Source organism: Herpailurus yagouaroundi, unplaced genomic scaffold, assembly GCF_014898765.1.
Source record: "Herpailurus yagouaroundi ecotype Mexico unplaced genomic scaffold, PumYag 28, whole genome shotgun sequence".
In the NCBI taxonomy this organism is placed as follows: domain Eukaryota; kingdom Metazoa; phylum Chordata; class Mammalia; order Carnivora; family Felidae; genus Herpailurus; species Herpailurus yagouaroundi.
Genome location: NW_024412376.1, coordinates 131,555,540 through 131,567,729, shown reverse-complemented (window position 1 = coordinate 131,567,729; position 12,190 = coordinate 131,555,540).

Below are 12,190 nucleotides of genomic sequence, written 5' to 3'. Positions count from 1 at the left end.
TAATGAGTAATGAACATGTGGATGTCACTATAAAAGGCTGTGACTGATTTCCTGGGTGACTAGTAGCAATGGGTCTCTTCCTTTTGAATCACACCTCATATGTCACAACTCAAAGAGCCTTAAAGCCAGCTAATGCCTGCACCCAGGAAGAACAAGTAATGAATTCATGAGCTGCCTTTCTTTACTTCATTTAAGAAAGCTAATTGTTTAGGGAATAGACTCTCCTTGGCTCATTGGTTTAATAATACAGGCAACTCTTTTGGAATTTCACAAATCTTGCGTTTCACAGTAGGAAGCCAAACTCAGCCTAAATGAACAATTCTCCCTTAATTCACACTTGTGATAAAGGCAGAGAGCCTTACTCCTTATTAAAATGTAAACAGATAATGAATGAATTTACTAACTATTCCTTCCTGCTGGGGCAGTTAGCCTCTGGGTAGCCTTCAGTTCTAAACTATACATAAAGTAAATCCTCATTAATTTGAAGCAAAAGATCACATATGAAAACATTTTCTTCACCAAGACTGATATTTTAGTTCAGCAGACCCCCACCACAAGAATGTCTCCAGATCACTTGTGAGAAGTGTCACTGGTGTTTTATTATTTTACTATTTCTTCCATTAATTAACATGAATTCAATGTAGCTCTACAATAATAACACGCTCACAGATTTGCTTTATGCTAATTCACAGAGGAGAAAAAATATTGAAAATATAACTACTGTATCCAGAATTGTGTATAATCCTAGGTATATTTAGGAAAATATGTCTCATTTATGAATGTCATGAGTTTTGTGTTTCTAGAAACAAAACAGGTTGAGAACCACTGATTTAGTTGTTTAATATTTTATGTCTGATTTAAAAAAGTATCGATCTCATTGAGTCAAAAGTACCTACAAGCAGAACAAACTAACAGATAGGTATCCAATCCAGATTTACATTGTAAGGTACGTACTATTATCACACACGGATAAGTGATGTACTCAGTATGACAAAGTAAAAGCATAATGATAAAATGCTTTAACTGTTAACAATAATTCCTAGAGTTTTTTGTATAGCAGGTACTAATTTGATGCCTTACATGTATGATCATATTTAGTCTTCCCAACAGTCCATGGAAGTGATGTTATTATCCCCAGTTTTAGAGAAGAAATATGAGGTTTATAGAGGTTAAATAACTTATCCTAGTAGCCAAAAAATGGTGAACACAAGGTTTAAACCTACAGTTTACTCAAAATCGTGCACATATGCCATTGAAATATTTCAAGAGCAACCACAGATCAAATTTATGTCTTATTTTCAGTCGAAGTCAAAGATGAGGGAAGCTAAGGTAGGGAAACTGGAAAGGGTTGAGAAGGATGCTACGGCCGTTACAAAACTAATATGGCTCCCAGTGATCTTCTACCCTTGCATAACCCACTTCTTTTGTGGAGGTGGGATCTGTGAATATGATGGGGTATCTCTATTCACGTGGTTAAGGTGAAGAGAGTTTTTAAATGTAATTAAGGACTCTTATCAGTGCTTTAAATTAATCCAATGGAGATTTTTCTGAGTTTTGAAGGTGAGCCCTTCAGTAAAAAAATAGATACCTTCCTTCAACACAGAGGTGCTCTCCTGCAGGCCTTGAAGAAACAAGCTGCCAGGTTGTGGAAGGGATTATGGAAGAGGCACAGGGCAGGGACCCAAAGGTTACCTCTAACAGCTCAGAGTGGCCCCAGGCCTACAGCCTTATGTAAACAATACACATTGTTGTGTTCCTAATCATTATGGAGGATTTCCTAGAGGAAGAATTCAGAAATCGACACCGCATTGTGCTCTGAAATATGGCAGATAGAAGGCAATCTGGAAATGGACATTTGGAGAATGCTACTTAATAAGTGATACCCGATGTAATGCCTGAGCACTGTAATTTCCAAACAGCATTAACAAAAGAAAGAAACAGTAAGTTTATGTATGCAGTAAGAAAATAGTGACTGAGATATATAAGAATGTAACATCCCTCCTAGAAAGCCTGAGTAGAATACAGAGTGAGTGAATATGTGAGGAGGCTAGTTTGAAATCCAAGTCTAGGCATGTTTAATATTGTGTTAGCATTCCTTTATTCGACATGACAAGGGTACAGAGATCTTGGCGAAGCTTTCATATGAAAAACAATAGCAACAACAACTCATTCTGACCAAAAGTTTACATCTTAAAATGTTATTTCACCTCTGGGTTGAAATGCAAAATACCCAAAATACCCCCTCTTGCTTTTCTCATGTTTGGCTCTGAGGTTTTATAATCTTTCTTTTTTTCTGATTTCTGGAGCCTCAATCCAGGTGCCCCAAGCAGGATCAAAACTTGAGATCAAGTAGCGGGTGCCTGGTTGGCTCAGTCGGTTTAACGTCCCTTGGTTTCGACTCAGGTCATGAGCTTATGGTTCATGAGTTCAAGCCCTGCATTGGGCTCCTTGCTGACAGCATGGAGCCTTGCTTGGGATTCTCTCTCCCTCTCTCTGCCTCTCCCCTGCTCGTGCTGTCTCTGTCTCCCTCCAAATAAATACATAAACTTAAAAAAAAAAACACCTCCAGATTGAATAGAAATTGTATCATCTGCATTGGCATTAAATTGTACGGGGAAATAGGATATCGCACCCAAACCAGGATCATGGAAAATGCACAGAGAGCTGAGTCATTAAATGAAGACAGTATGTGAATATGCTATATCCATAAAATGAAATACTATGTAGCTATTACAGATTTTATCTTCAAAATATTTAATGACTTCAGGAAACATTAGCAATGGTTAAAGTGAAAACAAGTGGGATCTTAATCTGAGGGCTATTTTGTTAAAAAAAATCAGACAGAAGACATGAAAAAATAGACCAGTGTGTTAGCAGCTCTTAGCTCTAGACAGTGGGACTATGTGTAATCTTTGTTTTAAACAGGCTATTTCTTTTGCATTTATGTACTTTTATATATTTATATTGTTCATTAGCATGCAAATTCAAATGAATTTTATTATTTTTAGAATCAGAAAAAAAACCAAGCTAGGGAAATTGAGCTTTATAGCAAAGCATTAGAATTTGAAATGATCTAGGTGGTCTATAAAAAGTGAACAAAATGCAATCATTGAATCCCTTCCAGCTTCCAGATGCCCTGATTCTAAGTTCACATAGGGACATGTACAAAGAGAGGAACATTCTTTGGCATTTAGCCAATGCCTATAGTTCACAATGTATCATAAATAAAACATTACTCACTTCCTTAACTATAAAAAGTGGTAGTCACATCAGATGATGAGCTTTATGATATCTTCCAGCTGTAAACTCTATAGTTCCATATTCTGTGACTCACTGGTATGGAGTTCTTATAGATTTTCAGACTTGGGTGGTATTTAGAAACTTCATTTTGTTAAAAAAAAAAAACATGCAACCTTAGAATCTATTATATTATGAAGGAGCTGGATACCAGTGGAGAGAAAGCCCATCATGGCATTGCCAAGGTCATAGACACACGCTGGGACCAGATTGGCTGTGGTTAAATCATGTCGCCGACCTGTATTAAGTGTGTGACTTGAGGCAAGTTACTTAACCTCTCTGTGCTTAAATTTTCTCATCTAGGGATCAGTGCTGAACTCATAGGTTTGGAGTGATAACTAAATTAATTAATAGATATAAAGGGCTTAGAACAGTGTCTGGCCCAGGTTCAATAAATATTAGTTATTATTATTTTCTTCACCTGCTTAAGTTAGAGAAAAGAAATGAAAAACAGCCCATGGGGATTAGAGCAATTCACTCCACATCAGAAAAGGGTAAGCAGGGACATCTAAAATTTCTCAAAGCAATCTTATTAACTTGCACAATTGCTTCTCCTCTAAAATCTGATATTTTACCTTTAAAATGGAGGAGGAATCATGTGGGCATATTGCTAAAGATGGTAAAATAACTCTGAGATTCTAGCTCAGAGGAGAGAGGACTCTGCACATTACCTGGTTTGCCAATTTATTTTTTACCTTTCCTTCAAGGCCACACTGAAACGCCATTTTCTCTGTTAAGTTTTTCTGTTTATCAAAAGTAGAGGATCACTCGAGTCATCCTTTGTGTTAGCATGCACATGACAGTTTTGCAGACTTTTACTTCATATGAAAATGTAAATGTTTATTCTCCAGTAAAGTGTATTAATGATTTATTCAATAAACGTTTATATAGTGCTGCCTGTGTCCCAAGCTCTGCTCTAAGCACTTCGCAAATATGATTTCACGTAAGCTTGTGGGAGATTGCAAAATACAGCAATGACTCCTCCCACCTGGGTTTACACACCTTTTTGTAACGGGACCTTGCCACACCTCTCAAATCTCCTCTAAAATGTACTGCCCTCGTGTCTTGTTTTGACAGTAAAATGAGCAAAAGTGACATTTGGTGAGTTGAGAGTTTAGGCTGAAAGAAGTCTTTCAGCTTCTCTTGTTTTCTTGCTGCCCTGAGATGTCCAGGTAGACAGACCCACACCAGCCTCCTGGAGTGTCAGCGACTGTGCAGAGAAACGGGACAGTCAATGACTACACCCACTTTCCACATAGCTAAGTGAAGTTCTTACATCAAATATCCTCAGTGAAATCACCAGATGCCTGTAGCTGCATGAATGACTCCAGCAAATGTGGCAGGGGAATCACCCCGCTGGTTCCAGCCACTAAGTATAATTTGTTTTGTAGCAAAGGCTAACTGATCTACTCCTCATAATATTAATGGGAACTAGATATAATACTATCTCAATTTTACATACGAGGGAGGTGAAGCAGATGAAATGAATCGCTCAAGATTACACGGTCAATGCATGGCAAACCCAAGTTTTAAACCCACAATCTGTGGTCTTAATCATCACATTAATCTGACTTCTTTAAATTCATATTCCATTTTGGGGCACCTGGGTGGCTCGGTTGGTTAGGCGTCTGACTTTGGCTCAGGTCATGATCTCCTGGTTCGTAGGTTTGAGCCCCACATCGGGATCTCTGCTGTTAGTGCAGAGCCCGCTTTGGATTCTGTGTCCCACTCTTTCTCTCATTTAAAAATAAATAAGTTCATATTGCATTTTAGTCTCTTCAATTGTACAAATATTTATGAAACTTTCTTGTCCTCATTTTTTAAAAAGGATTTCTTTCTTTCTTTCTCTCTTTCTCTCTTTCTTTCTTTCTTCCTTTCATATTTATTTATTATTTTTGAGAGACAGAAAGAGAAGAGTGTGAACAGGAGGAGGGGCAGAGTGAGAGGGAGACACAGAATCCGAAGCAGGCTCCAGGCTCTGAGGTGTCAGCACAGAGCCCCACACAGGGTTAAACCCATGAACTCTGAGATCATGACCAGAGCCCAATGCAGAGCTCAAACGCACGAACCACGAGATCATGACCTGAGCCAAACTCAGACCTTAACCAACTGAGCCAGCCAGGGGCCCCCTTTCTTGTCCTCATTAAAGACCACAGGTTCTAGTGACATTCTTACACACGTTATCTTGTTTGAATCTCCCAACTATCTTCTGAAGCAGGCAGGCGAAATGCCAACCTTTTCAGGCCACAGATTTGAGACAAAGACTCCTACAGGTTAAGTATAATGCCCAAAGTTATGCAAGAGGTGAGAGGGTAGAATCTAAAATATATTCTCTCTTGGGCACCTGGGTGGGATTCTGCGTCTCCCTCACTCTCTGCCCCTCTCCCGCTTGCACTCTGTCTCCCTCTCTCTCTCAAAAATAAATAAATATTAAAAAGAATTTTTTAAAAATACATATTCTCTTTTTTACGCATATTGCCTAAGGTGTCAAGTGTCACATTTTACCTCAAGGTGCACACATTAGAGTATCTTGCATGTAGCAAGTTTTCAATAGATGTTTATTGTAGGTAAATGCAATGAGGCATATCATTTAACCTTTGCTTAATTTATCTCTCCTTGCCTTTTGCAAATGAGGCCATTCATATTTCTTATTTATATTTCTTCATTGCAGATTTCACATGCCACAAAATATGACAAAGAACAGTCCTCATAGCCATCAGGAGTGATAACAGTAAAGCAGTGATACCCAGAGAGAAATGAATCTCTCTTCTTGCTGTCTTCTACATGTTTCAATTCGGTACCCAGGGATTTCAGGTGACAATCACCTAAAAATGTGACAGCTTGTGAAAGGAGCAGATAGGCTCGTAAAAGGCATATAGACAGAATGATAGGTCATACACTCAGGGACAACAGGTTTTTGGCATAAATATATGGCAGAAAAAGGAGGGTAGCTAGTGTGCAATCACTCTGTAAAATCAGATTTGACCTCTACAGAGTGAAGTTATGAGTTTTTTACTACAGTCCGATATATATAGTCTCTCTCTGTCTCTCTCTCTCTCTCTATATATATATAGAGAGAGAGAGACAGACAGAGACATATATAGAGAGAAATATATACCTAAAGATATATATATATGTGTGTGTGTGTGTGTGTGTGTGTGTGTGTGTGTATCTTTACTGCTTGAATAACACATATGGTAGCTATGTGATTTAAGAGAGGAAACTTTGGATTGTATGTGAGCCTCAAGTGCTGATAAAAGCCTAGACACTTTTGATTTATAATTAAATGAATAAATATGACCAATCTTTGCACACTAAATATCAGGACTCCTGACCTATTCAGATGCTAATGTCTCATTGAAGTCCTCTGTCCATTGCCTTAGGGAAATAGGGCTTATGGTAGAGTCATTAATGCCAGCCCCAGGAGGCTGAACTTTAAGAACCAATGCAAACACCCACCAGGAAAGCAAGATCTATTTAAGCAGAGAGGATGTACAGAATGGAAAATATAAATATAAATAGGCTGTTCTTCCTTCCTCTTCCTTTTCCTCCCACAGCTGTGTCTTTTGGGGAGATAGAGATAAGAAGGTTTGTCACTTTAGAGAAGCGAGTTCACTGTCAAACTTGAGAAAAAGTAGGAAGCAAATTGATGATATAACTATAATAGTTTAAAATATTGCCAGTGCAAGAAGACTTCACACTCCAGACAGAACCTGAGCCACTCTGGGTTGAACTTAATTTCAGATGCTGTACATTACAAAGGCAGCTGCGTGTTTATTTTCATTGAGATCTCTTTTATGCTAAGCAATCCAGAAACCTAAGAATGGAAACAGGAAGGTGAGAATAGGAGAGAATCAGATACCATATTATTATGGAAGGTTGAACCAACATATCTAAGAAAATAGAGGATAAAGTTTGCACATTTTAATTATTTCTTTCTTGTCTTTTTCTTTTCTCCTGGTGCAGAAAGACCTTAATGATTGAAATATTTAAATCCTAGGACCCAGACTTAGAATTGGAATATATTCAGCGTTGATACAGTGAGTAAAAATGATGTACGTATCACTGTGTATGGAACTCTAGGTATGCCACGAATCTGGATCTAGAATAATGCTACTAATTCTACTCAAAGCAGTTTATCTTCTAACTTCCTGTGTTAAAGATAGTTTCATTACTCAGAAAAAGGAGGGATTTGTTTCACATTTCAGAGCTTTTGTCTATCGATGCCTTCTCCCCTATGGTGTTTAACTAATTGAAAAAAACAGCACAAAAATGAGCTCATGGCTTAAAGAATATTTGAGCTTTGTTACCCCAAAATATGGCACAGAAACTGTTTAAGAGTACATCCTAAGCAGAACTTGTTATGTTTCTTTCTACTTTCCTTCCCTCCCCCGCCCCCAGCCCAAAGATGTCCTTAATCTAGATTCTGGTAAAAGTCCAGATTAGAAGATTCTGTCTAGGAAAAAGTAGTGTTTGCACAACAAACTCTGTATGTATATGTCCGTTTCACATGACAGGTACAAGATATAAAACACAAGAAGAAGAAGGAGACAAGCCAGTACTGCTTCTTATGTAATCATTCACCTTAATGTGTCCCAAAGCACCAGTATGATGGGAGAATCTTCCTGTGAGGAGTTCAGAAAGTATTTGCAAATACCTTACCACTACTTCCTCTGAAGAGTGGGATGGAAATCCATTAGCAAAATCTGAGGATGTGGGAGGAAAAGCTCTCTTCCTTCTTCCTCTGATGAAGAAATGGTAGGAATTGATACTTACCACTCATATTGGTCTAATAAGGCAAAAGACTAAAATAGTTTCATAGAAACAAGAAATTTACACCCACTCCTATAACTTTAACAGCACAGTTCTGGACAAAGATTATTATAGGATTTAATATTCTTTGGCCAAGAAAAGAAGGAAGGATAAATCATGAAAAAAAATAACTATAATTGTATAATTGGAAAAGAGGGAAATCAGAGAATAGTTAGAGATGTATTCCATCCATTTAAGAATTAAAGAAGACAATTTATTACTTAAAAAAAGTAATTTATTGTCAAAGCAATAACTGCCCTAGACAAAATCAAACCAGCAAGGAAGATTTAATTCAAGGCTACTGCAATGGGAAAAGAGGCCAGAACTCAGTCTGAACCCAACTCTTCTGATATAAAGGACTAAGCATTTTAAAAACTGGAATGGGAGAGATTGCAGACTATCTGACCTTAAGAAATGTAAACTAAGGTGAGAGGTAGTTTCATAGCTTGGAGCAAGTTTCCCCTGAAATTAGTCTCCTAACCTCCCATAGAAACTAGGAGCTAGGGATGTATCTTCCTTGATGATTACATTTCAAAGACAGTTTTCTGGTCCTTGAGAAAGGCATTTCTGTGGTATAAACTGGCTAGAGGCTTTTTTAAAAGATTTGCTTCTCAAAGAGGAAGAAGAAGAAAATGTTCTAAACCAAATGTTCTAGAAAAAGGGAGGTCAGGGGTCCACTCAGGAGAAAACCTGTCTAAATTTAGTTAAGCTGAGGGGAATGTTAAAGCCTAACTTAGTTAATATTATAAACAAGAATTTTTAAAAAAGGTTTATTTATTTATTTTTGCAACAGAGAGTATGAGCTGGGGGAGGCAGAAAAAGAGGGAGACAGAGAATCCCAAGCAGGTTCCACACTGTCAGCACAGAACCCAATGCAGGGCTTGAACTCACAAATCATGAGATAATGACCTGAGCTGAAACCAAGAATCCAATGTTTAACAGAATGAGCCACCCAGGCACCCCTAAACAAGAATTTTAAAATAGGCTAGAGGACATTTAAAAAATTTTGTTAAATGCTGATAACCCAAATAAAGAATAAAAAAGGAGTTGGCTGACAGATAAATGTGGCTGTTCAGTGAATTTTCTGAAGAGCACGACTTTACAGAGAACATATGCCCAAAAAAAGTTGTGTGATAAGCAAGACTGAACATTGAAAGGATAATATCACAAAATAATGTCCAAGATTCAATGTGTCAGTGATTCATAGAGACTTGACTTGGCACTAATATTTTCAGCGGTGAACAATTTTGTAACAATGAAAAGAAAACTCAAGATACATTTTTAAAAAAATAAGACAAAGAAAGCAAGAGGACAACTGTTTGAGTCACGTACTGTTTTAGTATAAAGAAGGCAGTCCCATCTAACCTTGGAATTCTTAACCAAGGAAGTTGATTTTAAAATAAGCAATGCTAAAGCAAACATCATTAAAAGGAAATCAAGCCTCAGTAAGAAAACTTACAGCACAAATATCCCGACATTTGAAATAAATTTAAGTGTTCAGGCCCAGGTCCGCAGAAGGGATTGTGAAGCTTGACAGTTCAACATAACCCAAAAGGCCTGGAATACTTGTGGAGGGGGTTGCAAAAGTTATTCCAACACCATGGTTGAGAAACCATGAAAAACAAGGAATATGTTCAAAGATTGTTTGAGTTAGAGTGTGAAAGGGAAAACTTCAAAATTTTATCAAATACAAATTTACCAAATGGTTCTTCAGTAGCCATGACATTAACATTTATTTCAGTTTCTATATAGGAATGACTGCTGTGATTACCCACATATAAAAAGAACCAACTTTTTTTTTAATTTAGGATTTATGATGGTTCCAAATATGAGACTGTTTTGAAAGAGATGAGCTAGACATATTGTCTGACTTCTCTAGAAAATACTTCTGTGGAAAATCTTTTCATGTAGATATGAAATATGCATGAATCTATGCATAATCTCTGATTTATCAAGGCTTAAGTTAATCATTTTTGTGACTCTCCACAATACTAAAATAATTTTAATAAAATATGATCACATATCCATTTTTACTTGTTAAAACCCTCTGGTTTTATATGTAATATAAAATAAACCAAACCACAGGGTGCCTGGGTGGCTCAGTCTGTCAGGCGGTTAGACATCCAACTTTAACTCAGGTCATGATCTCTCAGTTCCGTGAGTTAGAGCCTCCCATTGGGCTCTGCACAGACAGCCTAGGATTCTCTGTCTCCCTCTCTCTTTGCCCCTCCCCAACTCTCTCTGTCTCAAAATAAATAAACTTAAAACAATAAATAAAAAAAGTAGACCAGACCATGTGCAAATATTTGCTGTCATCATGTTACATCTCAAGCAAATTTTAGATAAGACTTACTATCAATGCTTTAATTAATAATTTAATATTTCTCCCTCATAAGCAGTAATGTAAGAATAATACTATTATTATAGGTGAAAATTGACTTCAGAATCCCATTTGTCTTTTTTTCCCCCATTTTAAAAACAAACAACAACAAAATCTGGTTATTTCTCTTCCATTATCAAAATATGTCCTCAAAAATTATTCTGATACTAGTAATTTAAATGTGAAAATAATTGAATTCCTTGCCTGCTCCTTAAAGGTAATTGCATTTGAGGGGCGCCTGGGTGGCGCAGTCGGTTAAGCGTCCGACTTCAGCCAGGTCACGATCGCGCGGTCCGTGAGTTCGAGCCCCGCGTCGGGCTCTGGGCTGATGGCTCAGAGCCTGGAGCCTGTTTCCGATTCTGTGTCTCCCTCTCTCTCTGCCCCTCCCCTGTTCATGCTCTGTCTCTCTCTGTCCCAAAAATAAATAAACGTTGAAAAAAAAAAAAAAGGTAATTGCATTTGAATAGTTGAATCACCTACACTGTGTCTTTCAGGTTTCTCTTCTGTTCCCTAACAATATGGGGCAAGTTAGGTATCACAACATGGATCCTTAAAACATTAATTTATTTACTCAAAAGATTATTATCTCAATAGGCAATTCAGTAAGTCTAATGTCCCAAGAAGTTCTCCAAAACTTAGAGTCCATACAATTCCAGTGATCCAACCCTAGACCATACTAGAATGATCTTCTTTTATCACTGAAAAAAAATCTTCCAATGTAGATTTTTTGTTTTCTGTTGAATTAATTTATATACATATACAGTAAAACCTTGGCTTACAAACATAATTTGTTCCAGAAACATGCTTGTAATCCAAAGCACATATATATCAAAGGGAATTTCAAGAACCATTGGCTCAGTTGTGATCATGTGACATTCAGTTTCACGTACTACTCGTATTGCAAGACATAGCTCATTTATAAAGTTAAAATTTATTAGAAATGTTTGCTCATCTTGAGGAACATTTGCAGAACCAATTATTTGCAATCCAAGGTTTTACTGTAAATATTTTTTTTCACTATACTATTCTTCACCTGTGTTTGGAGTCACTCCAAGTGTAGTAATGAACAATTTGGGCTCAGTTGGATATGCTCTTTCATTTTTTCAAATTACTACTTTCATCTGGGCTCATCTGACTCGGAATCACAAGAATGCAAGCATTCTGTACTCTTCTCTCCTTTTTATCCTACCCTGATTTTCTCTAACATTGTGGTGATCTGTACATGCTCCCCTAAATGCACTGACTTAATACTTGCTATTTCTACTAGCTAAACATGATACACCATCCTTATCCAAGTCAATAGATTTCCTATTCCAAACAGACCTGCTGGAATGAATTTACTCATTTGATGTTAAAGGTATTTCAGACGACAGGAAACATTAAGTAAGACATATATTTAGGACAAATCCGCCTTCCTCAGGTCCTCAAAAAAGGGTATTTGGGATATTTGCTTTGAGATGTTCGGTTGTATGTTGATACACAGGTATCCCCTGCTTTTTGAAAGTTTCCATTCAGCCACTTAACTCTTATGAAAGACTTACATTAGTACCTGTTTTGGCTAACCAAAGGAAATCCAAAGAGGATTTTCGCTTTTATGAAAAAACGTGATGGGGCGCCTGGGTGGCGCAGTCGGTTAAGCGTCCGACTTCAGCCAGGTCACGATCTCGCGGTCCGTGGGTTCGAGCCCCGCGTCAGGCTCTG